Source organism: Anas platyrhynchos, chromosome 3 (assembly GCF_047663525.1).
Source record: "Anas platyrhynchos isolate ZD024472 breed Pekin duck chromosome 3, IASCAAS_PekinDuck_T2T, whole genome shotgun sequence".
Lineage (NCBI taxonomy): Eukaryota > Metazoa > Chordata > Aves > Anseriformes > Anatidae > Anas > Anas platyrhynchos.
The window spans coordinates 52,962,875-52,987,750 of record NC_092589.1 but is presented as its reverse complement, the minus strand read 5'-3'; the positions used below and the strand labels follow the sequence as shown (position 1 = coordinate 52,987,750).

The window sequence follows — 24,876 nt, the reverse complement described above, 5'->3', positions numbered from 1 at the left end:
TACTTCACATTCCGCATCATATTCCAGAAACGATAACACAAAAATACCAGACAGACAAGGCACCCTTCCCAAAGCATGCGTGCATCCATAAGTGCACAAGCAGTTTCCACATACACACACAAAAAAAGCAACTTTGAAACTTCAAGAACTTCAAGTACTCTATGTGACATTTTTAGATCCAGCAATGGCTTCGCACAGCTAGAACAGGACAGCAATATCAGAAGTAATTAGAGCAGCTGGGAAATGTGATTTCATAGTATAGCTAAGATCTAGGAATAATTTACTCATTCAAAGATCACAAAAGGGAAAGTAGTTTTACTCCTCCCAGCCACTCACCAATATCCTGGAGTAGCTAAGGTTTCTGTTAAAACGATCACAGAGGAACAGGCATTTTATAGTTTCAGAAATTGTTTTCAATACAGAAATAAATGAAGGCAGTTCACACTTTTCAGGAAACTCATAAAGGCAGCACAGAAATGTCAGAAGCCCAGTTCGGATGTCTTCAGTGATTAGAAATTTCTGCCATTGCAAATGGAAGAATACCATCACCTCTAACATAACACTGTTTTCACACAGCTGAAATTACAGTCTTTTTTACTTTGCAATCTGGCATACAACCTGTTTTTGACTTGACTTCTGTTTTTAGCATGCTAGTTAGTACTTAGAACATTATGCAGTTTGGGTGTTTTGGACTGTATTTCTGCAAAAATGCCAGCTCCACGTTTTTTCCAAAACTGACCTGGTATTTACTGCCAATCTGATTTTTCTAGATTGTTCTGACACACATCTGTGCCCTTTCCAGCTCTTACAATATCTTTACTTCAGATTCATCTGCAAATATAATCAAAATGTTAACTCTGCACTTCTTGAGCATTAATGCAGATGTTAAACGAAACCAGAGTACTGATCCTTAATAGATACCTTCTTCAACACATACATATGCTGTTAGAGCTTAACACTGTGCTACATAAGTATTATAATCATTGCTGTTAATCTCATCAATTAAGAATATATACACTAATGGAGAATGCAGGTTAGATGAAGGAAAGAGACCTAGCTTCTGTACATCATCATCAGTTTTCTGTTCATAACTGTAGTGTTGCACTCTAGCTCAGCTTACATGATACAAAACCACGTCCAGCCACCAGCAGCATCCTCAGCACCACAAGAGGCTCTCACAACCAGCACGTGGTTGTGCTCTGCCTTCTGTAAGCCTGCCCCGAGGTGTGCCTGGACGCAAGTTCCTGGTACAGCTCCTGCTCGTGCAGCTGCAGCTTTGGGGTTTCAGGCACAGTTCTGCCACCTCCACTGCTCAGCATGAAACCAGGCTGCGTATGGAACCAGCCCAGGTTGCCTTACTGTCCTCCCTACCCCCCTACCACATTACTCAACGTCACCACAGTAAGCACAAGGTTCCCCTTCTGAACTCTCCAGATTTGATAGGAAGTTAATAAAACCTACTGAGACTTACTAGAAACGTGACAACCATGCCCAGGATGCTGCTGGGAATTTATTCATTACCATCTTAGAGAAAAATCACTTCCTACAAGAAGCTACAAGAGGCTTTTGACTACAACCTCTGAGCAAAGAGCCACTTGAGCAAGGCACTGTCACGAGCACACAGCAGCCACACACCGCTTCCTCTGGGCACCGTGCAAAGCACTCAAACGTTAATGGTTCTGATAAGAAAAACTTCAGGGCTGCCAGCACTACACACCATGACATCTTTAAACTTGAATTACTTTATGATTGAATCATCAACTACTGCTTCAAATGTTCCAGAACTACAATGTGGCACGTACGAAGTTATTCGCTGGGAAACAATTCTTTACTGTGTTCTAGTTTCTAGCAGCCCTGAATTGAAATCATGCAGTTTGAAAGCAGGACCCATGACAAGCTGGTTGCTTTTGAGACTTCTGGCTAAGTGTCAAACCTAGAAAGGTGAAACGGGAATTAAAGCTGTTTTGAGACAACATTTTTTCTCCCTTTGCTTCTATAGAAACCAAACCCTATCTGCTTTCTCTTGCTACCGCTGTTTTGAGAAAAACTCAAGTACATTAACACTTTCATTTAACCTCTTGCTTTTACTTTAGCAGAAATTCCAGTTCTGCATAATAAGTTAAAAATAATGATAGTAATACTTCTGGTGTGCCAAGAGCATCTCTTACTGAACAGCGGTAGAGCTGTGCTACTGCTGATTCGGCTGCTTCTGAACCCTGTCCTGATTCTCTGATTCACCTGATTGGCAACAATGGAAAAAAAAAGCATGGAGAGTGCAAACATTCAAAGTAACAGCTGAATAACCCACTACTCATCAGTGATTTTTTTTCTTAAATTAAAACAGATTAACACCACTAGGCAAGCCTAGCTCTTCCACTACACTCCATCATATGTTTACGTTTCCTGTACACACTTTAACTATGACAGTTCTGCATTTCCTTCAGCTGTTAGCAATGCAGATTTAATGTAATAATAATGAAGAAAAGCCCCAAACCACAACCCGAAACATGCAGTAAATAGGAATGACAGCTTCCCTCAAGTGCTACAGATACATTTCACTTGTGATACAAACCAAACTAAGCTTTCTGAGAGTCTCTTGCTGAAATCCATGGCATACATACAGCGTGAGTCAGGTGGGAACTGATGAGCCTTGCAGTCTCACAGTTTTTGAATCGCCACCTCCCTCAGTGCAGGAATCCAAGTGGAGCTGAGTGACCGTGCTCTCATTGCAGGGCCCGTTGCTGCTGCCATCACCACCGGCAGCTCCTGCGTGAGCTGAGCCAGGCCCTGGCCAACACCCCCATGGGAGCATTCTGCAAGCATGGCCACAAGGGAACCTAGTGCAAGGCCACCATGGAAAAACTCATGTTCCCCATATCCACAGGCATCCAGCAGGAATTTCAGCCTCCCACAGAAGCCCTGCAGTCCTACACCAACCCTCAGACCTGTGGCCAGGGTAAATTTGACACGGCCACACAGGCAGCCACAGTGATGTTTAATTTGAAAAAGACTCTCCAGATGAACAAGGCTACTTGCTGGTTAAACACGAGCCAGCAGTGTGCTCAGGTGGCCAAGAATGCCAATGACATCCTGGTTTGTATCAGAAATAGCATGGCCAGCAGGACTAGGGAAGTGATCATCCCCCTGTACTCAACTCTTGTAAGGCTGCACCTCAAGTACTGTACTCAGCTTTGGGCCCCTCGCTACAAGAAGGAACCCAAGTTGGTGGAATGTGTTCAGAGAAGAGCAATGTAGCTGGTGAAAGCAACCGGAAAACAAGACATATGAGGAGCCGCTGAGGGAGCTGGGGTTGTGTAGTGTGGAGAATCCTGAGGGCAGACCACATCACTCTCTGCAACTACCTGTAAGGAGGTTGGAGTAAGGTTGGTGCTGGACTCTTTTCTCAGGTGAGAAGTAATAGGATATGAGGAAACAGTCTCAAGTTGTGTCAAGGTGGGTTTAGATTAGATGTCAGGAAGAATTTCTTCACAGAGAGGTGTGGTTAGGGATTGGGAGGTGCCCAGGGAAGTGGTGGAGTTGCCTTCCCTGGAGGTATTTAATAGATGTGTGGATGTGGCTTCACGGTGGAAAGGGTACTGTTAGGTCACGGTTGGACTTGATGATTTTACAGGTCTTTTCCAACCTAAATGACTAGATGTTACTCTGCTGGGACAGGCCAAGGTACACATGCAATTGGATATTATCAACAAGCATATGATCCATGGACACAGAAGCAGCTGGAGTCACAGAGCAGTCAACAAAACCACAGGTAAATTCACTTCCTTGGCAGGTTTAAGCAGGAGGTAAAATGTCTGCTGTCCATAGTAGAAGGGGGTGAACACCACTTTGGTCAAATTTTCCCCCCCCAGGTACAAAATTTTCCCCCAGGTACCACATGGCAGTATTACAACTTAACGTGCTCACTTTTGCTCACCTCCTTCACTCCTGCAAAGCCATTATTTTCACAATGTGGCATCATTTCTGGTATCAAGCTATGTTATGAAGAAAGTTTAAATGATAATTTTTACAAATGACATTTCTATAATCTGAAGACTTCAGAATGTGTGAACAACTTTCAGCATTTCCCTTCTAAAATTTTATGATCTACAAAGAGTTGTAAAAACAGTGAATGTTTATTCTGAAACAGATTCTCAAGCTAGACATGAAAATTGCAGCTGGAAATGCAACTTTTTTTTTTTTACTGAGCAGAAAAATAGGAAAGCAAGACAACACATGCAGGCAAAAGCATGATATTGTGCTATCCAGTGGGTTTTCAGTACATGTAAAAAAAAACATAATTATACCGTAAGAAACAAAGAAATTAAAATTAAAAAACCCTTTTTGTTGAACCAAATAGTATCCTATTTTTGTGTTTAATTGAATGTTCTCCAAGCAAGACATCTGAATTCAATTAACAGAAGTTTTGTTTGGGGGTTTGCATTTTTGTTTTGTTTTTTAAAATACTAAAAAATTAACTATGTGATCTCATTTTTGTTGAATGACAGGATCATGGGACAGAAAAAGCACAGTCCAAGTTTTTCAAAAAAAATTGTATGCAAGAAACATGGAATGTGATCACACTGCAGTAGTGCAGGGATATGTGCCATAGTCATGCTGTTATACTAATTCATACATTCTGAATTTCGGAAGTTGTTGTTTTTCCTCAAAGTCTTGAGCATATAGATGATGTGCTAATTTGTTCCCAGGTGCCTCTAAGTAATGACTTTTCTTCAGAAAAGGATAGATTACAGTTCATTTTGTTCCTGGTAAAATAAAGGCCACTTGGATAAATCAGGAAACTTGAAAAACGCATATAATTAAGAGTTATGTTTTGCCTAGTATTTTCAAATATCATTTCACAGTTGATATGCAGAGATCGATACACAGAAAATTCTGATACAACAACACGGAAGTAGTCACTAGCTTCTTTCTGCTATCATTTGTGACTATTTGGGTTTCTCTAGAAGCACAGCACTGGCGTCAACTGTTCAATTTTAACTTGGAGAGTGTCTCATATGCAACCTACAGGCTGGAAATGACCTGCAGGAATGAAGGTGTGAATGACCATCCAGACTTCCTTTTCAAAACCTGCCATGAGCACAGAGCATCACTGCTCACCCAGGAAGCCTGGGACAGAGTACCGCTGTTACAAGACATCGAGGAGCAGAGCTGTCCACCAGGGCTGCAAGAACATGCACTGGAAGGTGAAAAATCCTGAATATTCACAAAAACCCACAGCAGTATTGCACACAGCACATGGGAGGAAGATGGAACTCTTGCTAAAATACATTAAAATGGAGACATGCTGCTATTGCCAGTGAGGGGAGTGAGGGGACAGCAGTAGCTTGGGGGGATTCTAGATGCTGATCCAGTCAAGCCAGTCAATACAGATAAAATACATATTTAAGGTATTTTCAGACACTGACTAGTTCATTAACAGATCACAATGGACTCTTCCCCAAGTCTCTTTGTGGGGGGCTACTCTGGCTGATAGGTGTTAGCACACTGCATCCTCTTCCACATATAGAGGTGTGTCAGTCCGTTTTGCATTTCACAGGAGCCCTGACTATTATTTTCTTATAAAAGCCACCTGATTCTCCATTCTAATGTCTAACCAAAATTATTGAAATATTTGTTTGTATCTGATCCACCTTTCTTTCCAGAAATATTTGTTCAAAAACAAGAGACAAGACAGAAGTTCAGAATTCAGCAAGCACCCAGGGTAAGAGCAACAAGCCTTGCAGCACTGTCCACGTGAATACTTTCCTTTGCACAGCTTGAACCCATTAGCTTCTTTTGCTGTCTCTACACCATCCAATAAAAGTAACTGAATCCAGCCCCATTTGCAACATCCCATTATTTAAATTTAAGCATTTATGCCTCTCTTTCCTCCAGATTTATAGAGAGAACTGTCTGTAGATTAATAAAGCTAGAGATCTAATAGGCTGACCAGCATATGGGAATAAAAGGCTGTGTTATTAAAGGGGTGGGGATGTGCATCTTGTGACCTATGAATCCTCTATGAAGTTGTAAATACAGCACCAAGTCCACAATGAAGTACTCAAACCACACGACAATATAATAGTGCCTATCAGCCACTGTAAGCCAGATATTAATTTTAAGGTATTCATTTTTCTCCAAAATTGCAAATGTTGGTTTCAGAATAAATACATTTAAAACTTGAGAAACTACTTCATGCTTTCTGTAAGCTCAGCACGCACACTCCCATCAGAGTGTCAAGCCCTGTTCTACAGAACATAAATAACTTCCATGTAAAATAGGGAAGAGACATGACAGCATTTGTTTTGAGGTGCCTCTGCGAGAGGCAACTGACATCTCGAAGTTTATAAAATCGTTTCCATGCCTCAGGTCACACAGTTTCAAATGACAAAAATACTTCTTTCCAAATTGTTACCTACCACATCTAACTAAACAGCATGCATACAAGAATGAGTATGTTTGTTTTTCTAAAACCATTCCATATATAAAATTAGCTTGCTTAGTGACAAGCTGATGGTAAGCCCAAGCAAAAAGCACTTCTCTGGTTTATCTTGGAACAGATTACCAGCTTACAGCTCACACAGGTAATGCTGTGCGTGTTACTCCTAACATGTGAAAGCCTAGGACCAACTGTAACACAGGAAGAGCAGCTGGGATTATTCTCCCCTATTACAGAGGGCTAATCTCCTACTTTTCCTGCAATTTTACACGAAGGAAAGAAAGAACATTAATTATGTACAGTCCTGTTGTTCAAAACGTTAAGAAGAGTGGTGCAAAAGTCTCAGCTATCATTAGGAGAGAAGACTGACTGCCATCCATATGAATGGAGCCCAAGCACTGCAAGACCAATAGAGAAACATGGTACTAATATTGATGTTGATATCTGGTACTCGTTTAGAATTGTTTGGAAAGATTAAGTGTTTCAGGGAAGTATATGATATTAGCTGGACATCTGCTCTTAAGCTACAGGAATTCATACACTTTGCTTGTTGTTTTCCAACTTCACCTTCCCAGGAGGTCAAACTCCAAATTCAATCCAACGCTGAACCTCTCGCTGTGTTCTACGAAAAGCCCAACACAGAGCTCCAAGAAAAGCACGAGCATCAAAGCCTTCCCCTGGCACATCTGAAGATTTCCCAGGAGCAGCTATGATTGTTTAACTGGTCCTTGGCTCCGCTTCTCGGATGGGCCTGCTGCACTCCTGCTGTCAGCCGCGAGACCTGGCTCGCTGGTGGAGCCCGAAGGCAGCCTTTGCCTGCTGGCTGCGCTCTGCAGCGCCTCTGCCAGCCTCCCTGGCTCTCACTGCCTCCTCCCCAGCCTTCTTCCTCTCTCTGCTGATATCTGCAAAATGCAACTGGCTCTACCAGACACTGTCTCCGTGCACCATCTTCTTTGCCTGTGCCCAGGCACCCTTCCGAATCATATTGTCTGCAAACTTTCTTCCCCCCTTGCTGTCTAAAGGGAGGATGATCTTAGGGGGGAACGTGTGGGGGAAAAAACAACACAGCTGGGAAACCATTCTTGTTGCATAAATTTACTTAGCGAAATGAAAACTCACACATCGTGTTTGGACAGTTCATGGGGAATTCATTTTCAGCAAAACTTTGTAGGTCTGCTGGCGACTGAAAGTTTGCTAGAGCCCAGGAGTGCTCCTCTCTCCTTGGCTTGCACACAAGCTACTTGTTCTAGGCTGTGTCACGAGTAGGCTATTATCCACAGTTGTTTAGTAATACCAAGCCTCACAGCTCCTGTATTTTGTAAAGGGACAAATATCCAGCTCAAGCAGAAACTGTTTAACCCTTGGGCAAAGTATGTAAAATGAGCACACAGCAGAAAATGCCGCATAAAGTTCAGATTCCTTCCTGAAAGCAAAAAGAATTTCCCTTGGCTCCCCTTCCAGATGCCAGAAGAAATTATTCTCGTATCATCATCCTGTACAACAGGTTAGAGAAGTTTACCCCTCAATTACTGCCCAGCTCTCCCCTGCAGTGGAGTATTTACGGAGTATTTATTTGCCCACCTTCGGTGAGAGTTGGCGCTTTTGAAGGCAGAACCAAAGAATCTGATACTGCTCAAAACAGCTCAAGTCCATTTTGACAAAGACTGTTGCAGCCAGTTTTATTTCAGAACTAAAGTGCCATGATTATTATTTTTTATTATTTTTATTAAAAAAGACTTGTTTTTGAAGTGTTGAGTACTTCTGGCATTCACCAAAGAAATCAGCAAAAATATTTCCACTTTTTTTTCCAGAAAAGACATATCTGAGCCTTTGCCACAAGAAATGTTTTTGTCCTACATTTTTGATAACTTCCCAGAACATTTTCTCCTCCCTTCATTATATTTTTTGTTTTGTATTTTGTTGTGTGTTTTTTGTTTTTTTTTTTTTTTCCCCTCCCTTTTTCTTCATGACTTCTACACAAACAGTACAAGAAAGCCAGAATGTTTCTCAAAATGTAATTTTCAAAAAACTTGCTACTGGTACTGACTTTGTTGCAGCCAGATACTCTGTGACAGGTTTTTCTCTGTACATCTCTTAGGGCTGACCCCAGATTTCTTCACATAATGAGATTATCATTGCTACCTTCAATACAAATTTATCTGATTTCAGCTTCCAGCTATTGTTTTCTGTTATAAGTTTCTCATGTACTATAATTTTCTTAGTATTTTTGGCCAGCAAACGTACTTGACCGCTGTAATCAAGTTATATCCCATTCTTCTTTATGCTAAACCAATACTTACTGAGTTCTAAGCTTCATTTTGCAACATTTTTTTTCCATCCCTCAAATCAATTTAGCAGCTTTTTTTTTTTTTTTCCTGTCCCCTGGTACTATATTTTTCCTTTTAAAAAATTTGGCTGTTAAAAACTACACTATGTTCAGAGATAAATGTCTTCTAATTGGTTTTGTTTACTTGCATTAGAGCAAATTATTCCTCCTTACCACGGCACCAGCCTGAAGTGCATGCCAAAATATTGGCAGAAAGAACATTATATATAAAGCAAGCTTAACCTTGAATACTGACCTACACAATTGAGCAATTTTATGTATATAAATATTTGCAAGGATTCTAATTCTATATAGCAAACCTTATACTACCTACTACTGCTTAGGCTAAAATTAAAAATATCTACATATATAAAAATATCTGTGTTTCTTTGCAAGACTTAGAGGATTTTTCAGTTTTTAACAAGCCAAAGCAAGTTTTACTCCTTCAGTTCCTACACTTGATACCAGCAATGCTAATGGATAAGAAAAAACAAGCTGGACAATGCCGCACACTAAAAAGAGTTTACAGGTATTACTCGTCCAGTTCATTTTCAGAAGTAGTCTTTAAAAAATTTGTCTTTAACCTATGAATTAGGACTGATTTCTGGTTGGTCATAGACACAACATTTAGCATCAAATATTTTAGTGAAAAATACAGCACGTACCAACTGATTCTAAATAGGCCCCAGCATTGTATCTCTGGCAAATTAGTAAATGATAATTTAAAGCTGTTATTTCGTCAATTGCCATTGAACTAGACCTTAAGTTAGTCACTGTTATTCAATATTTCTGAAGTGAAACAGCATGTCTACGTTAAAAAAAAAAAAGTCTATAGCAACAGAAGTCAAAGCGTAACTGCCATTAAAATCTGTTATAATTTTTGGTCATCATACAGACATCATGTTTTGTAGGAAAATACCACTGGCATTCCTGTTGTAGATAGACAGGAAATATCTTTTTCCTCCATATAAAAGAAATATTTTCCTGCAGAATCTCAAGGTCTTTGAAAAATCTTCAATTCTTAGATTTCTAGAGGAAATGTTTCCCTGGACACAGTCAAAAAGGCTACAATGTTTTAAACCCCAAATATCTTTGTTATTTATTTATTTTTTTGAGTATCCTGTGGATTTTTTTTTCTCCCTTTTTCCCATAAGTAGAAGCAGTTTCTTAAGCTGTTATGATGACACACAGATGTACACAGACATGCATCAGCACTTCTTTGCCTTCATCTTGGCTTAGGTGTTAAAATAAGGCAAAAACTACACCCAGCATCTGCCCTTTCAACACAAACAACAAAGACAATGCCCAGAGAATTTTAAGGAGATTCTTAGCTCTTTCCATTCCCCCTTTGTATTTTGATTATCACAGATTTTATACTTTGGATTATTCTTAAATACAAATCAAGCAAATCTGAACTAACAATTTAGAATCTAGATCTCTCCAAATGTTAACATACACCTCTGCAAGCACCAATTCCTTTCTCACTGATCTGCTGGCACAGCTTTAAATCATGACGTTCTGCTAGTACCAGAAACAAGAAAAACACTTTTTTTTTCCAAAGGTCTCCAGTAGTTCTTTTTCACATTCCAATTCCATTAGAAGTCCTTTCTTCAAAATAGCATTTCTTTGCTGCATCTCTTGAGTCACGCTCATGTTGACAAGTTCCTCTCATAATAAATGATGAACATCATTAGAGCTGGCCATAAAGCTGGTGGAAAGCAAGAAAACACTTAAATGCATTCATTTCTAGATTTCACCAAAATATGCACTGATGACAACATGAAAGCATGCAACAGTGGACACCTCTGTTCCGCACAGAAGGTGGTGTATGACAGCAAAGCCACACCTGGAAACAAGTGGTGTAGCACACCGATGGTGGGCTGGCATGTGGACTACGACGTTATCCAGAGCCACAGTGCACCATGGAGGGCTGTGGTACCCATGCCACCACGCTGCTCAGGGACACATGTGTGCTGCCCTGGTCCCATACCTGGGGAATATCTGCCCTCACCAGCATGCTTCTCACTGGCGTAGGCATCTCCGGGCTCTTTGTGGTGTCACAGCACTGCAGATGAGGCCTTGTGTATGAACAGAGTGGCACGGGCCTGGACAGAAGGAAACAGGAGGTGGACACAAGGCCTCGCAGCAAGGGCAGCTGTGGGCATGATGCTCACTCTGTCCATTGCCCAGGTTGGCATTCACCTCCATTGCAAGGTCTTATTTACAGCTGCTTAGAAACTAAAAGGGCTTTGGCCATTTTATCCCATATTTACCAGATGAAACGTGTCTTATGCTGTAGGTGTTCTGGAAGTAATATCTGACATACGCAAAATGGAAGAAATTGAAGTCTTCTCTTATCAAATACACAAGCAAGAGCGACTAAAGACTATCTGAGAAAGTGCTTATTTACCACTGGCAATTTTTCAAGGTGAGGTAGACCAGCATAAATCTTACTGAGACATGCACATCCTTCATGAGAACAAGCCATGAAATACTGTTCGGTGTGGTACCCTACTGACTACATAAATAATACTAAATAGGGGGGTTACCTACAAGCTGAAGAGCAATTAAAACAGGATCTTTGTGACATCGGAGAAGATGAATATTGAGCACATCTTCAGAGCTAATAAGAAAATGCTGTCACAAACTTGTCACCTCAGCTAGCAATTTTTATTTTCCCCAACATTTTTTCTAGTCAAAACTTATCTTATAGAAAAATAAACATTAGCTCTCTTTCCACAAGTCAGGTTCATTAGTCGTTTGGTAGAAATGCCACATTTTTTCATCTCTTCAAGCCAGAACAAGATGGGATGTACTAATTTGGGACAACTGTGAAGGCTTCTTTTTCTTCTCTGTCCCTCATATTATGTACCATATCCTTTCCTATCCCTCTAGACAGAAAGTCTGTTTCATAGCTATTCCCAATCATTTCCAATTGCTAAAAACACTCACACACTTCCCAAGTGCCTGTACTTCTGGAGGAGCTGTGGCTGTAATATACCCAAAGCCACAGACCTCAAAGTAATCCTGTCACTGTGAGCACAGTTACTCGTATAAGCATAGAGCATAGGCAGGAGAGGAAGGGTGGCAGAAGGAAAACACTTCTCTCTGACATGCTGATGACCCAAGTCACCTACAGTAGACCCAGAGTGCACCTCTGGAACTGGCTGGGACTGTATAACAAGCTATATATATGAAATGTATTCTTGCCTCCTGAGGGGACCTGCCACCAGAACTACGTTCTCCATTGCTTGACCTCTTGGCACCTCTTCTGTCTCAGTGTGAGCTCTCTTACAGCAGCCAATTCAGCCGCCCTTCACCCATTCTCTGAATAGAAATGCTGGACTGCACTGTTACTAAAATGGGTATTCCCTAAATAAAGGATTCACATTCTTCCTCCTGGGAAACATATAACTGAAGTAATATCTTTCATTATTGTACAATCCCTATGTTTTAGGCAAATTACTTTAATCCACAACAAGGGCTTCAATCATATGCATGAAATCCCTCAGCCTGCAGATTCTCGCATGTGGCACAGTTTGTTTCATTTCTGTTGCTATTGTAACACTATTACTTAATCGCCTAACTATGTAAAACCCAACATATGCCTCTCATCTTTTTATATATCTTCAAACCCCTTTGACCTACTTCACAAACAACACTAAACAGCGCAGTAATCACACACACACAAAAAAAGCTTTATGCTGGCTTAATGCAGTACAACGAGCAGTGATCTCTTCTAGAGAAAAAGCAGTGAAGGTAACGAACCACACTCAACGCATCCTTCCACCCTCATTTTCTGGACTAAACACGTCACTCAAAACAAACAAAGCCAATTACGAAGAAATAACAGCCTTCAAAAAGAGAAGAAATTCTGTTTCAGAAGAGGAGGCCTTCACCTGTTCAGCACAAGCATCACTTCAGATAGACTCACTGCTGTGTAAAGCATCATCCTGGCACATGCAGAGGCAGGAATGAAGAAACAGAAGTTGAAGATGCTCAAACACTTTGAAGGTTGTTACACTGAGGACCATGTCTTCACTGTGCTCTCATGACCTTCCAGAGTATCATTTTCTGCAAATATGAGCAACTCCATATGTAATAAAAAACATCATACGATGGGTGAGCAATTGGCTAACGGGCAGGGCCCAAAGGGTTATGGTGAATGGCGGTGCGTCAGGCTGGCGGGTGGTCACTAGTGGGATCCCTCAAGGCTCCATTTTAGGGCCGGTACTTTTCAATATTTTTATAAATGATCTGGATGTAGGAATAGAAGGTATTTTGAGCAAGTTTGCCGATGACACCAAACTTGGAGGAGTTGTGGACTCGAATGAGGGTGGAAAGGCCTTGCAGAGGGATCTGGATAGGTTGGAGAGCTGGGCGATCGCCAACCGCATGAAGTTCAATAAGAGCAAGTGCCGGGTCCTGCACCTGGGACGGGGAAACCCTGGCTGCACGTACAGACTGGGCGATGAGACGCTGGAGACCAGCCTAGAAGAGAGGGATCTGGGGGTCGTGGTAGACAGCAAGTTCAATATGAGCCGGCAGTGTGCCCTGGCAGCCAGGAGGGCCAACCGTGTCCTGGGGTGCATCAAGCACGGCATCGCTAGTAGGTCGAGGGAGGTGATTGTCCCGCTCTACTCTGCGCTGGTGCGGCCTCACCTTGAGTACTGTGTGCAGTTCTGGGCACCACAGTATAAAAAGGACATGAAACTGTTGGAGAGTGTCCAGAGGAGGGCTACGAAGATGGTGAAAGGCCTGGAGGGGAAGACGTACGAGGAACGGCTGAGGGCACTGGGCCTGTTCAGCCTGGAGAAGAGGAGGCTGAGGGGAGACCTCATCGCAGTCTACAACTTCCTCGTAAGGGGGTGTCGAGAGGCAGGAGACCTTTTCTCCATTAACACTAGCGACAGGACCCGCGGGAACGGGGTTAAGCTGAAGCAGGGGAAGTTTAGGCTTGACATCAGGAGGAAGTTCTTCACAGAGAGAGTGGTTGCACACTGGAACAGGCTCCCCAGGGAAGTGGTCACTGCACCGAGCCTGACTGAATTTAAGAAGAGATTGGACTGTGCACTTAGTCACATGGTCTGAACTTTTGGGTAGACCTGTGCGGTGTCAAGAGTTGGACTTGATGATCCTTAAGGGTCCCTTCCAACTCAGGATATTCTATGATTCTATGATTCTATGAATAATTTTAAGTTTTAATTTGTCTGTATCATGAATTTAGAAATGGAAACCTTTCAGGTATTTTGGATAAAGAGTGCTATCTGATGTGAGGGACAACTATTTGATGTGAGGAAGAAGGATTTCTTTGGGACCAGAGGCTCTTTCCAAGGACAAGGAGTTGATAAATGCTGGAACTCAACTGCTTTCCGTCATTCCCTTTAACTGAACGAGTTATACATTTAGACCGTAAGAGCCGCTCATGAAGGTTGGAATTGCAGATATGATAAAGATATTCTTTATTCTAGTAAAATAAAACATACAACCATGGAAAGGCAGTCTGTACCTAGAACAAACTAAATCCAGTACTGGGGCAGGGAGACCTCTTCATTGTTTTTACCAGCTTAGCTGAGGGAAAAGCTGGAAGAGTAACTGTTACCAGGTACCACTTTTGATCTTAATCCTTAAGCCAGTTGTCATAGGGTCTGAAGAAGATGTAAGATGAGTTCTTCACCTGTGCTGTACCGAGCTGCAAGACTGTCAGCCTGTTTTGTGGGCAAGGAACTGTAAATGTTTTTACTCTGTTCTTCCCTGAGCTTTGAGAAGTATCCTGGAAGTTACTGGAATTCTTCTTCAATACAATTTAGAGTAAAACACTTTAAAGATGATACAGTACCATTTTTCATGGTTTGCTTAGTCCTTTCAAGTTTCAGGCTATAATAAAATCAGGAATTTCAGATGCAAAGTGGCTGGCCACTCCTGCATTGCTTAGCAGGCAACTGTGTATGAAACCATTTCAGATGGAAATAAATTTACCCAAAACTGTCAGCAAAACCCAAAAACATTAAGGAAGACAACTGTAGAGTAGGATCCCTCCTCCTATTTCACCTTGAGCCACCCATTCTATTCAAGGCAGATCCTCGAGGGCCATCAATACGCAGCAACAGTTGGGAAGAAGAACCAAGAGGATAAAAGACTCTGATACAAATACATGCTAGCCTCTTTCTATTTTGGGGAGTTCTGTACGCCCATCAGACTCTTGTAGTGTGTGCTGGACATAGGGCTCTACTTCACTGCAGCAGAAGAACAGAGACACCAACAGTAAAAAATGCAGAGCATCAGTCTATAAATAAACCTGAATCCCCTCCAGTTGGAATCAGTGAGTGGGAGCAGAAGAGAAATGAAGTAGGAATTTTTCACTCTTGGTAAACAAGCACTAGGTTTCCAGAGGTTAAACAAAGCATCATCCATCACACTGATATATGCACAGGTCCCACTGCAGTCAGATTCTGAATAACTAAGAAGTTGCTTCCTGAATCCCATATTTTCCACAAAATGTTTGCCTGACATTCACTTTCCTACATATCTATTGTTATGTTAGGGACAGTGATTGCTCGTGTAAGCTACCATTTCTTTCAGAATGGCTCAAGCTAAGTTCCTAATGAAATTCACTGCACCAGGTAGGGTACCATAAGATGGTCTAACCACCCATTTAGGGCTGGAGAGGGAGCACTTGAACAGACAGACCTGCAACTCAGTTTTGGCAATACTGAGCAGATCTCGTGAATACTTCAAACCACTTAGAGCACTTGTCAGCATCTGGACAAACTTTTTGTTGTTTAACAGATAGAAACAAATGCAGTAAGAAAGCAGAAACAGTGTACTTAAGGCATTTTAGAAGGTTTTCAAACAGCAGATGTTACTTTTCAAACATCCTATCTGCCATGTTACCAATTGCCTAATTCAGCAGAAAGAACAAGAGATGATGTAGCCACTCCAGGGCTACACATCCCAATTAGGGCAATTAGGCCAATCTTCAACAAATCTTGTTTGCAAGTCTCTTTAGCAGGGTTTTCTTGTTTGCAAGTCTCTTTAGCAGGGTTTTCTTGCCCAACATGAAGCTCAAACTAGTTCTCCCTCTGTTCCAAACACGGGGCCAAACACTGCCTATGTCCAGCACAAAAAAACATCAGAAAGCTTTTCTTTGCGATAACACATTCATTTGCCAGCCTTCAAAAACTCCAAGAGTGAAAACAGACCACCCATGCATTTAAAGCTCTACACAAAGTTTCCCTTGCAGATGTGTAGTCCTCCTTTTGCCTAATTGATCATCTCTTACAGGTTTTACAAGGCAGAAACATCTCTCCTCATCATGACAGTTCATTTGCTTTACTGGACAGACAAAAAAAAATTAGAGAAAGCAGAGGTCAACAATTAAAAGTATATCCCATTTTTAAATGACAGAAAGATACTTTAGTATCTCACATAAATGACTCCATATGTTTTTCTGAAAAAAAAAGTCCTCCGAAGACAGCCAATAATATCCAGAGTCAGCTGTATTGTATCTGACACATATGGAAAGGGAAAGGTATGCAGCTTACACCTAACACACTAAGATTTCACTTGTGATATTCATTCATAAAATAAATTAATAAATTCACAGACCTTATAACAACTGCTGAAATGGCTCCATATAACCAAGATGACTTTTCAGCAGAACATGTCACAGAACTTTTCAACCCTATCTCTAAACCCAGATCACTGGGTTTAGCAATCTTCCTGTAAGATGGTGGAGTATAAAACTAAGCTCCCTTCAAGATAGATTTGTTAAAACCCATCTCTACTATTTTTTTCTTAACTGGTTTAAAAAAAATATAAAAAAAACTATAGTTCAGTAAGTTATTAGATCTTCCCATTTCAAAAATAACTATATCATGAGTTTCCAAATACTCAGTGTTACTATTCAATGCACAAGTAACTAGTGACAAGACTTTTAGGATCCAATCGGAGGAAGCATCCATGCATGAATCTCCCCACTTTCTCGTATCTTGACTTTGGTTTCCATGCAAGCTCCACTAGGGCTGTGGAAGGAACACATGACACCAGCTGCCATGGAGCATCTTCAGGTACGGTGCAGAAGAATAGAGGCAAAAAGCCATAGTAACAGTAATACAGTTCTGATTAGCAACCAGAGTGTTCCCTGGTACCATCCATCTCAGCACTTACACTATTCTTAAATACGTTTATATTTTACAAATCTATCTGAAGTTATAAGGAACTGAAACAGCAAATTGAAAGTGAAAGGCTTCTTATACCACAATTAATCTTAAATTTGATACAAGAAGGAACGCAGAACTGTTACAATTTCATACAACAACTGTAGATCAACACCAAAACAAAATACAGCTTAAGTATTTGGCCCTCTGCTTTCAACCTAATCATTTGTCTGAGGCAGACAGAAAGGAAGTTTGTAACTGTATAATATGAACCAGAAGTTGCACAAACCTTACTTTGGACATGTTGTAGTCTATAATCAGAAGGCATAATTTTGGTAATTACTTTGGAAAAAGGTTAGGACTGCTACAATGAAGTTTCCTGGTGACACAAAGCTGAAATGAACTGTCAACAGTGAAGGATTACGATATGGTGTATGAAGAACCATAGTGATGCTGAGGGTTAGAATAAAGCAAAAGGGTTGAAACTAGGTAGTACAAAACCACACGCTGAGAGATCTTCCCTAATGAGGCTGGAGCCTTTCAGATGGAAACTCTGTGTATTGATTAATGTGTCCAGATCTATAAAAGATAACAGTGAATGCCAAGAAAGGCAAACGACAGCATAGCATGCATCAGGAAAGTCCTGTCCAGGAGAGGAAAAGGATGTAGTAATTATTACCTCTGAACAAAGTACTGAAAGAGACTGCTTATAAAATATTGTGAACCATTCTTGTCAATTTTGTTCTAGAAAGGGTAATTCATTCTGTAACAGGTGCATGACACGTTACTATCCCCATCAGAGGTAAGGAGGGCATCAGCAGAACCTACCAAAAAAAAAAAAGTGGCACAAGATCAAAGATACACAAAGATGTCATGGAGAAAAGTTTCAGCTGGAAGAATTCTGAGGAATTCTCTGAACATCTGAGCATTGTTGTTCAGTACCGAACTTTCAGTAAGAATACAAAAGTAATCAAATGTAACTAGCTTGAAGGTTAAATCTGAACAGTTAATAAAGGGATTACAGTAGGTAGTTGCATACAACAGCACCGGACTGGATTTGGGGTCCCTCCCTTCTGTATTGGTAGCTTTGATTACATAGCTCAAAACTCTCTAGTTCTGCTCAGAAGAAAGAAAAGCACAAAAGAGATTTCTTCAGGTAGAGTTCCACAATTTTCTCCTTCCAGCCTGGCAGACAACCAAGCTGATACTGTAGTTTGTTTTATCCCAGTATACCCGGCATCCGTAAAATCCTCCTCTAATACAGCATGTACAAACAGACCTGTAATCTTCTTTTGTCAACAGTTTTATGCATATTCTTAGAAGAACACACATAGGCAGGGATTTCAGCTCCTGGGCAATACACACACCCCTCCACCCCCATAATCTCATGTCATTGCCAGAGTAAGAAAGTTGGGATCGGGCAAATTCCAAAAGGAGGTTAAGTTTTCAAAGTCATCCTACAGGCAGGAGAAAGGATGCTGAAGTGGAATGCACAAGAACAATCACCAGCCCTTACAGTTGGGTGCCCCAATACCTTGACAACACTCTGCTACAGTTTCAAACCTACTGACAAACTCAGTCATTTAAAAATATTACTGTGATGTAAAATTAGAAAAATTATTTGCTAAGAAGGAGGTGAAAAATCTAACCTCAGCTAACTACTAGGGTTGAAAGATCTGAAACCAGAAGTTCCAACACCATTACTGTTGCCACTTTGTCCACAGTTTACTGCTCTGGTGATGTGTCTAGACAGACAGATCAGGGATTTAACACAAGATCATCCTCCCTGCAAAAGTTCAGTCCTTCAACTTACAGTTCAATCAACATACAGAGGCACGGGCAGGTAAGAAATGCACAGTGGAGTCAACTACCTAGGAGGTAGAGGCTAAACTTAATTTCAACAAAGCCTGCTTGAGATAATTCCACAACAGTTAACATCAATTCTTCCCTCTTAATTTGCACTTCTTTCTTGTTTTCAGTCTGTAGTAAAAGATGTATGCTGAGCTGCCTTACAAAAAATGTAGCCTGCAACCAGAAAATGTTACAAGCTAGACCATTTCTAATAATAGGGCTTAATCCACAAATACTCAACAGAGAAACTAAATCTCTTTGTTGTGGACTTCTGGCAACTGCCACTTCTGCATTCTGTTCCTGATGGCCAGTGTCCTCACAAAATGCATGGAAAGCCTCCTCAAACACAGCAAACACAGCACCACACTTGTGCCGCTGAACATACAAATCAAATCTGGAAGTGGGTCAGTGACAGATTTTTTTTGGCTTATTTGCAAATTTTCACTTCTGACAACACAACAAAAGCTAAAAAAAAAAAAGTTTTCAGCAAATGATGCCACATCCTAAAGTTTCAGCTAAATCTTAGAATTCAAGTGTCGATAATAAAGTCAACACCTTTTAAACAAACAGCTTTGTTGATACGTGCTATTAAAAGCTGTTTATTTTGGTCCAACTCGGACAACGCCAAAAGAGTAGGTTTGATTACGTTCAGAGTCTTTCCAGTAATTACACATCCAGAACCACCGCAGTGTGGTTTGCTATTTAAAAACAAACGGCTTAGCCCATATGCTTATCGAAAGGCCAAAAAAAGGTAAGCTATATTAAACATACCCAACGTAACCAGCAGGAAGAGGCACACAAAACATGGGTTGTCTCCCCATCCCAAGCCTCCAATCCACGATTTCTTCCGCTGAATTGTTGTTACAAAAATTCCTAAAATGTCAACAGCGCTTAACATACAGGGAAAAAAAAAAAAAGAAGCAAAACATCTTAACCACAGTATTCCAAAGATTCTCGGCATCTGAGGAGACACAGCCCAACAGCGTTTTCACTTCTTTATGCTCTACATACTTCCATAAAGCCATAGCTAAATGCATGTATTTTCAGCACTACCATATAGCACTCTAAAGAAGTGTTAGACATCCAAACAGCTCAAAAGATGGAGACAGCACTCCTTGCGAACTTGGCAGTGCCCAAATCAAAAACTTTGCTGCCATCAGTTTTCAATAGCACTAAAAAGAAAAAAAGAAAAACAGACAAAAAATCCTGCAAAACCTAATCCAGTGCATTATCTCCAGCTTTGTCAAATGTCACACTCTCAGATCTGCAGAAAGGGCAGATTTCTCAAATCTCATATTGCCAGTTTTAGTATCACACAAAACAAATGAGCGAACAACTACTTTCAAGTGTTAACATGCTTTCCAGTAAGATGATTGAACATTAAAGAGATATCAGACAGGACAGATGTAATCAGGTATCATAACCAAGGCCATAGAGTCCCTGCTTGATGGAGAACATCAGAAAATATTATCATGCATCAGCCAATTTGTGCTCAGAACAACACCCAGTGATGAGGACCATTGCTCTAACCACAGAGTGCCCTACATGGCCAGGTGAGGTGATGGACCCCAGGGCAGCAAGGTGGGGACAATCGGAAATGTTCCCTGAATTGGAAGACTTTGCAGGAGCAAGGCATCAAGGAAGGAGCAGAGACAGACCCTGGCTGCACCTTAGTCCCTGACAAAAAAAAACAACAATGAAAACCATTACTTTCTATCTTTGGCTACAGTAGCACCCAAGTTTCTAAAAACAGCAAATAAGTCGCAATTGTCAGGCCTTTGAAAATTAGTAGGTTTTATACAGAAAACAAAATACCATATGCTCCTAAGAGAAGCAAACCCTACCCAGGCAGTAATTCAGGACTCTGTAACATGAATCCAGAATCAGGTTACCTCTGCAGAAATTAAGACAAGCTACATACAAATGTTTTCCTGCACAACAAATTATATTTGTACTATTGAGAAAATTCTAGTGTTCCACCTTTTCTAAAGTACCATGCATTGTCTAAAACACAACAAGTGGCGCATAACACTTCATTTGCTGCAAGCCAAAAGAGCATTAGCTTATTTTTGTGGAGTTCAGAAATAAGTTATTGTATCCTGTGCCATCTGGAACAGCACACACAACAGCAATGCAGACAGAGCTGTGTCAGTTCTCAGTAATAACTGATGGACATCGTACTACATAAAAACCTCAAGTCACTTAGAACAGTCAGATTTTATGGCAGTATTAAATTTATATTCACTAGAAAATGGTTAGTCAAGAGTTTCTAGCTTGTAAGAGAGGAAAGAAAAGTATGGAAAGAAAAGTTTAACATCTCAATGAGATATAAAGTGATATTTTGCACACCATGCTACACACAAACAGCTGCATGAATGCACAAATATTTATCACTCTTTATACTTACTACTTCCATTTTTTCTTATAGTGTCGCTTATTGCCTTATACTGTAGTCACAACTTATTCTTTTAACTCTGCCAGTATGCAGATTCAGTTGCAGCTTTTACCGAAACGCAACACCCATTATTTGCTCCTCAATACTCACATCCTGCAACATGGAAGACCACCAAGTAAAAATGCTCTATTAGGCCACTGCCACCTTTCTCAATGATATTCCTATTCACGTGAGTGAATTTTTTTGACCAACGCATGATCAAATAGCTTCAAGGTTGCCGACTGTCCTCATTTGACAGCCTCTGACTGAGTATCACAGAAACATGGAGAAGCACAAAGGTAAGGAAAAACAGATGCAGTAACTCTTAAAGCCAACACATTGCTATACTTTTTTTGAGTAAAAAAAACTTTAATCCTAAATATCACTTAGAAAAACTTATTTACATATGCAAAACGACCCCCAAAATAGATAACATAGTCTGAAACAAAAAACAGACAAAAAACCCCACCACAGTGAGCGAGGCCAGCACTGCTGCCTTTGAGCTATGCTATTTTTCAGAGCGCAGCTGTTCCCTCTCTCAGCTCTGTTTGTACACTAGCTGGCAGCTACAACCGACTGCATTTTTCTGAGAGAGAGAGAGAATGATTTTGATGCAAGTCCAACAGTAAAGCAGTGGTTATTTGTTCTTGTTAAATCAGTGTTTTTTTCTTAACTATTAGTAGGAAGCGTCAGCTATGTGATGACAATCGCATTACTTTAAAAATTTACAGAAGATATTGATATTCACTTTCAGAAAGCCAGATTCAGATTCACATCCCAGGTGTCTCTCTAAAAGACTAGCAAACGTGATATTCAGAAGTTCCTGCACTTTCAAACGTTCCTCGTAGAAGATTAAAACACTGCTAACTTTCTGAAATCCCTGCTGATTTCCCCGTTGTTTCTAGATATTTGTTCATGTAGTGCACAGAATAGCACACTGACAGAAACAAGTCTAAAACTCAAGTAATTTTCTTATTTTGCCCTATAGCTACAGAAGGTTCCCTCTTTGTCAATTCTTATCTACCTAGATCAAAGTTCATATGTCTTGATGTTCATTTTATGTTTCTAATAATAATGAACATCACCTCCTAGACCATTTCCTCTTTTTGATCTCAAGTGTTCTTTTTAAGATATTTGTTTTGGTTTTAGTTTTGGTTTCTGATAGGCATTGTTTCTACAACCTTGCTCTGATAACCTGGATTTGTAACTTCAAAACTTTTCAGTTTGCAAGAAAATTACAGCCCAAAAAAAAGTTGAATCTGCTGCTTGTAAGCACCAGAAATTGCATAATCACTTTCACAAACAATGAAATTAAGCCACAGTGTAAAGTAATAGGTGTGTAATAAGGAGATAAGTTTTCATTTCCCATGCAACTTCAATGGAAATTCTTATCATATTAAGAAGAATCATGTAATCATTAAAATGGTTATCATTCAGCTGTCATTCAGCTCCATTTACATGTGAGAACAGACAAAGCATAATGCAGTGCATTATTACGACTGGAATATAAAAAACTACCAGAACTATAACTCTTCTAATATTTCCATAAGTGCCCTGTCTTGTTTAAAGTCCTTCTTCCAGATTAAAGTATCACAGATTTCCTTTCCAAAAAAGCAAACAGAAAAACACAGCAAACCATGAACTATAGAAATGTTCAGAAGAACCTTCATTAAAAGGAAACAAAACAGCTATAGTTATGAAACACTTTTTCAACTTTGATTGATAATTCTATTCATACAGAACAACAAAGTCCAGAAAGGAAGTGAAAATATGCTTGATACCGATTATTAAAAGTAAAAACAAACAAAGAAAAAACCATGAACATACTCCCTCTGAAACTCTTACCTTATTATCTAGGGCATGGCCCTACTGCAGGCCATATCACCAGTATGACTATTTCAGAAGCAAAATCAAGTTAACAGCTCATGGGTTTCTTATGACTTGAAGATGGAAATGACAGAATGACAGAAACATCTCTTGTGGGAACCCATCAGCTGAAACAAAACCCAGCTGCTCTGAAAACCTTACAAATAATATATATATATATATATATATATACACACACACACACACACACAAATATATATATAGTGAAGACATTATGAGTTTATACCTAGCTAAACCACTAATCAAAAAAAGTTTCTGAATCTCTGGAAAAGTTTCTAGATACCATACACAAGAGTTTTTCCTCACAGCGGCTCCCTGTATTTTTTTATAACAAAAAATATTTTTTTATCAAGTAAGCAATATTCACAATTATCTGCAAGTGAGAGAAATGGGACACACCACAATACACTCTAAAATGAGACTTCTCTCATAGCAGCATGAGGCTTCAAGGCCATTCCATGAAGAAATCAGCTGCACTTTTGTGATCTTGCTAAAAGAGTTGTTCACATTTGAGTACTAAGCATAATTAGTAATGGAAGCTGATTATTATTTTTTTAAACTAAATTACTTCAGCCAGTGTGTTGATAGAAAGTAAATCAGATAACTCGAGCTTGGAGCTGTGCATATGAGAACTGTTTATGACTGGTTCAATGAAAGACAAGCAACACAAGCATTTCTTAGCTAAGCCTACATTATTCTAACAACGTTCATGTTTTTGGTCAAAGCACTGTTTTTTTCCACTATAAAAGTTCCATTTCTTCTCCTTCATCTCCAAATATACGTTCCTTGTATCATGTACTTATACTATCATATTATTCTAGCTATTATATCATATATTATTATTATACATGCACACTTATGTTACAGACCATTATCTTTTCTTTTTGTTTTGCTACTGCTTATGCCCTGCCTTTCCAAGATGAGGTAGACCTGAGAAGCAAACATGGTGGATGAGGGAATGAATGCTCACTGCCAGCATATCACTAAATTGACGTCTCACAAAGGGCTGAGAAATGGCTCTTAGCTTATTTCCTATTCCTTGCAGCAGCACACGCAGTTCCATACAGCAACAAAGTGCAGCATTGTGAAAACGGCGTACAAGTCTACCATGATAAAGAAGGATTAAATATTCACTTTGTAGTATCCATGCTTATCTGTATTTCCACTTTCTATTCCCACTGTTTGTGTTCTCTCAGAACCAAGACTCTTTAGCTCTAAATGACCACTGGTGTGTGGTGCAAACCTGTACTGATCCAAGGATTGGATCCTCTTCCCTCTCAAGGACACTCACCCACCTCTTACTTGCAGTCTCAATGCTAGTGTCCATCAACGACTTCACTGAGTTCAGTTTACAGCAAAGAATCAGGTCAATAAAACAGCAGAAATGCTTTCAATTTACTTCTTAGGCAAGCCAACCCATCAAACTAACAGAAACCAGAAAGATCTTTTGCATGGTCTGCAACTCCCAGGGCAAATCCCCACTCTCAGAGCAACAAAGCATTTGACAATTTTATGTGAAAACTACACATCCCTATTACCTGAGAATTGCTGCCCAGTGGGCAATCAATCCAGTGGGGAGAGCAACAAAGAATCAAGAGAAAAAGCCTTCCAGAAGAGAAAAGTACTTGGTACCTCTTTAAATGGAGAACTTCACAAGAAAGACCTCTGTGATTTATTAAAACATTTGATGAAAAGGAAGTGGAGGAAAAAAACATCGATGATATGGAACGATGTCCCAATTCTATAATTTGAATTATTCAAATGAATTGTTTTCCAGCGT

General features: G+C 40.1%; 1 protein-coding gene and 1 long non-coding RNA gene across 4 annotated transcripts in view; both read right to left on the bottom strand.

Annotated features, from left to right (window-relative positions):
* The window catches only part of UST (uronyl 2-sulfotransferase), a 168,794-nt gene that overhangs the window by 126,854 nt on the left and 17,064 nt on the right, over nt 1-24,876 (bottom strand). The window lies entirely within an intron of this gene.
* Nucleotides 7,519-24,876, bottom strand: part of LOC106016535 (uncharacterized) — a 32,021-nt gene continuing 14,663 nt past the window's right edge. Inside the window, exons 2-3 of the long non-coding RNA XR_001189356.5 lie at nt 10,756-10,870; nt 7,519-10,473 (exon numbers count right to left, since the gene is read on the bottom strand). This is a non-coding gene — a long non-coding RNA (uncharacterized lncRNA). The remainder of the gene's footprint in view (nt 10,474-10,755; nt 10,871-24,876) is intronic.